This window comes from Chlorocebus sabaeus, chromosome 12 (assembly GCF_047675955.1).
Source record: "Chlorocebus sabaeus isolate Y175 chromosome 12, mChlSab1.0.hap1, whole genome shotgun sequence".
In the NCBI taxonomy this organism is placed as follows: domain Eukaryota; kingdom Metazoa; phylum Chordata; class Mammalia; order Primates; family Cercopithecidae; genus Chlorocebus; species Chlorocebus sabaeus.
In genome coordinates, this window is record NC_132915.1 from 24,543,085 (window position 1) to 24,547,983 (window position 4,899).

The 4,899-nt window shown below is 38.7% G+C and overlaps 1 long non-coding RNA gene across 1 annotated transcript in view; it reads left to right on the forward strand.

Annotated features, from left to right (window-relative positions):
- The window catches only part of LOC140712919 (uncharacterized), an 84,480-nt gene that overhangs the window by 19,366 nt on the left and 60,215 nt on the right, over positions 1-4,899 (forward strand). The gene's annotated exons all lie outside the window — the stretch shown is intronic.

A 4,899-nucleotide genomic window follows, 5' to 3' on the forward strand; every position in this document is an offset into this window, starting at 1 on the left:
AATAGACAGAAGACGTGGCAGATGCCATCAGACAACAATGTTTCTGGTGGAGCTGATGACACTGTTAGCTACCCATGGATTGGTGTTGGCAAGATGCAATGGGAAGAGAGGGAGAAGTTCAGTGACATTTTGGAACGCACCTGAGATGTTGGCTTTGGAAAGTTTCCTAAATACCAAGGACATACTTTGATTATGGTTCTGGAAAGACACATGAGGGCTAATTTCCATTAAAATGTGCCATAAAAATGAAAGGAAGAGAGACAGATCCTGGAGCAGTAGTGTGCACTTGTAATCCCCAGGAGGCTGAGGTGAGGGCATCATTTGAGGCCAGGAGTTCGAGATCTGCTTGGGCAACGTAGCGAGACACTGCCTCTACAAAAAAAATAAAAATAAAAATAGCTGGGTGTAGTGGCACACACCTGTAGTCTCAGCTCCTTGGGAGGCTGAGGCAGTAGGATTACTTGAGTCCAAGACTTTGAGGCTGCAGTGAGCTACAATTGTGCCACTACCCTCCAACCTAGGTGACAAAGTGAGATCCCATTTTTAATAATAATAACAAAAAACATTTAAAAAAATTAAGGGCTTCTTTGATGAGACTTGGACCTTGGATCTTGTAGATTAAAAAAGTGTGAGAAGACTGAACAGACTTTTAGGCCGAGGAGTTGCAAGCAACACAGTAGAAATTAAAATGTGAGCAGAGATATCAGAAATACTATCTTTACCAGACATTCTTAGACACTTCCTCTTTGCTAAAGCTTTTCCTGTTCTCTCACTGGATCCACTCCCTTCATCATTAATTCATTCCACCATTTACCGAACATTCAATCCAATGTGAATGGATTGAATGTTCGGCCTCCTTGTAGCCAATTCCATCCAATTAAATGTGTACTACATGCCTCAAGTAGTGCTAGACACTGGGGATACAATGGGAAGCAAAACAGACTTGGTCCCTGCATTTGCAGAGCTTGCAAGGTGGTAGAGATCAGCCTTAAAATAATGAATGGAACCAGGTATTGGGGCAGGGATGGAGGATGTAACCAAGAGATCATCCAGTGATTACACTCCAGTGCGGTACCTTATAAAATTGAATGGCACTATAATGTCTGGAAAAGAGAAAATTACGTTTAATAAAGGAATCTTAAAACATTAGACACTCAGGAAGACTTTTAAGAGCCATTAAAATGAACATTTCGTAAGTTGATCATCTCACTATGCTGGGAAATGTATTCACGCACCATGCATCAGTACGCAGGGATAGCAGATGAAAACAGCACTTTCCTGTGTAGAGTTTACTCTTTGTGGGGCCTGAGAGTCAAACTCAGTGGAAGTACACTATTCTCTGGAAACAATTTGAAGGATAAAAGACCTATACACTTTTATTATGTTTATGTATTTTGACTCTTCCAGTGTTAACAATGTATATGATAGAAAATATGTTGCCTGCATCCTGCATTTTTTGTTTATCTAAAGAGAAATGCAGTGGAGGTATCCCTCACAGGGAATTTGTTTTTATAGCTTCTTAAACCATAAAAACAACTCCCTTTAGCTATTTCTGATTTAAAGTGCATGTAGCATAGTGGGTTTTTTTATTTGTTTATTTAAAGCATGACTTGAATTTTGTGAGGAGATCCCATGTGAATCTGAAATATTAAATTGTGTATCTACACTTCCAGAGTCCTGGAACCATCTGCAAACCAGGACAGATTTCACAGCCTAATTAATAATTATGTAGATAGTAAAATCCCCAAAGACCCCTTCTGCCTTTCTTTAAAATAGTTCAGATTTCTTCTTGTGTTAATATGGGTTGATATTTCATCTGAATTATAGGTTTAACTGGGAATAAATTAGAGAATTTCAATGTAGGAGGTGATCCTGTTCTTTTAAATTTTGGGTACAAGTTTTCTTCTTTAAAAGACTTGAGAACAGGCACATTCTGCACTCATTTGCATCATGGAGTGGATAATGTTTCCAGACTGATCTTTGTCTTTATAATGTTACTAAGAACCCCCAGGGGTTGTGGCTACAAGGAGGCCTAGGAGATATGTGTCTGCATATACTTGTGTGAAGCAGGGTATTTAATTGCTATAACTCTGCTTTTGTACTTCATACATGTTGACTCTAAGACTTCGCTCATCTTGGATTCTCAGTGGATGCATATATCCATATATTATAAACTTCTCTATAGTCATAATGATTTCTGTGAATGGTTTCCAGATTATTATTCAATGTGTCTTTGTTAGTACAAGTATGTGTGTGTGTGTATGTACACACACACACACACACACAGAGTTATACTATGTTGTTTCTGATTACATATTACATGAAAGAAATTATTACTTTAGGATAAGCATGTACACATGATTAAAATGAACTTATCATTACATATTAAATGACAAAGAAAAGCTATTCTTATTTTACTTTCACACTTTCTTTGCTCAGTTTTATTCTCATCCTTGTTTCTAAAGATACATAAAATACAAACATAAATTATACAAAAAACCCAATAGTATACTATTTAATTATGCCTTAGGAGCAGAGGAAGAATGCAAATAAGCATTTTACAATACAAGGTGTTGAAATTCTATGCTTTGTTTATTTATATATAAGGTGGTTAGAAAAATGCAATTCCTTAAAGAAAATATCAGATAGATAGATACCAAGATTTTCAGTTTCTAGGCTCTCCCATTTTTCTTGAGTATACAGAAAATTTCACAAGTTTCTTATGGTAAGAATATAAGAATAGTTTCATTTTTGACACACTGCCATAAGGGTAATATAAATAATTTCAAAAGCTCTTAAGGAAGCACAAGCAATTCAATTATTCATTTGCAAGGAGAATGTTGAATTTATTTATATTGGAAAAAAGACAAGCCTTGACTTTAATTTTTTTTTTTTTTTTTTTTTGAGATGGAGTCTCACTCTGTCGCCAGGCTGGAGTGCAGTGGCACGATCTCGGCTCACTGCAAACTCCACCTCCCAGGTTCAAGGGATTCTCCTGCCTCAGCCTCTCGAGTAGCTGCGACTACAGGCATGCACCACCAAGCCCAGCTAATTTTTGTATTTTTGGTAGAGACAGGGTTTCACCATGTTGGCCAGGATGGTCTTGATCTCTTGACCTTGTGATCCACCCGTCTCGGCCTCCCAAAGTACTGGAATTACAGGCATGAGCCACCACACCCGGCCCTGACTTTAATTTTCATTGTCTCTGAATGGCTTAAAAGTTCCCTTCTTCCATTGTCACATCTTGGCCAAGATCATCATTATATAGAGAGGCATACCTCTCTCACTGCTCTTCCCAGTTGAACTAGACCCCAGATGTTCTCTTACCTCCTAGCTTGTATTGCACATCCTTTATGATGCAACTCCACCTCAAACCTTCAATATGAGATACTAGTTCTTTCACTGTCCGTTTTAAGTTAACTTATATGCCTTAACTCATTAACAAATTCAATGAATAAAGCATATACTTAGTGCTGAGTCTTACATTTAAAAGCATTTTTTAAAAATCAGCATGTAGTTTTATTCTCATTACATGCTATTATGGGCTCAATTGTGTCCCCCACCCCCTCGACTATGAAATTTATGTGTTGACATCCCAACCTTTAGTACTTCAGAATGTGACTGTATTGGGAGATAAGGTCTTTAAAGAATAATGAAGTTGGCCACGTGCAGTGGCTTGTGCCTATAATCCCAGTACTTTGGGAGGCTGAGGTGGGTGGATCACGAGGTCAGGAGTTCAAGACTAGCCTGACCAACATGATGAAACACCACATCTCTACTAAAAATATAAAAATTAGCTGGTGTGGTGGTGCACACCTGTAATCCCAGCTACTCAGGAGGCTGAGGCAGGAGAATCACTTGAACCCGGGAGGTGGAGGTTGCAGTGAGCCGAGATCGTGCCACTGCACTCCAGCCTGGGCCATAGAGCAAGACTCCATCTCAAAAAAGTAAATAAATAAAAATTTAAAAAATTTAAAAAGGAATAATGAAGTTAAAATGAGACTCGTAGGGTGGGGCCTTAATACATTATGACTATTGTTCTTATAAAAAGAGGGAGAGACCCCAGAGTTGTGTGCACACAGAGAAAAGGCCCTGTGAGGACACAGCGAGAAGGCAGCTGTCTGCAAGCCGAGGAGGGAGACCTCAGGAGAAACCAAGTCAGCTAGCACCTTGATCTTGCATTATCTGCCTTGAGAACTGTGAGAAAGTAAATTTCTGTTGTTTCTACTACCTAGCCTCTGGTATTCTCTTATTATCGCAGTCCTGGTAAACTATTAATAATACAAATATATATATATATATATTTAGTATGTACCAAAAGAAGTTGGTAACATTGTGAAAACACCAATTTGCCTTACAATTAAAAATTTAATACACAAAAATACGTAATCTGATACAAAAATGGGCTTGAGGCAATCCCTGTCATCTCCTTTTCTCTACTTCTCTAACTCTAGCCCAGCTCATCTACTGTGACCATGCAATGCTCTCTGCTAGGCTACTCTAGCTCCCTTCTCTGGCCCTCCTGAGCACCTATGCCCAAGATCACTGAAAATATCTAACATCAGAACCTTGTTCTTATTCTGAACCCTATATTTAAAGCAAAGATGAGTATGCCTGTTTATCTGAAGCTAGCGTAAAAGGAAGGTAGACAGAGTCCCCTTGTCTGTCTGGTCAATCTGCCACTCACTTTCCCTTGCACTCACATCCACATGACACCTGGGACACCACTGTGTGAGATCTGGCTTTAAACCCCCTGATTTACATCACACTTTATTATTATCTTAAAATATCCTCACACGACATTAAGTCTCATGTTGGAAATAAAGCTATACCACATACTTTATAAAACACGTCAGAGTTGAATGCATAGCATAGCTCAGGGGAATAAACTACGCATTG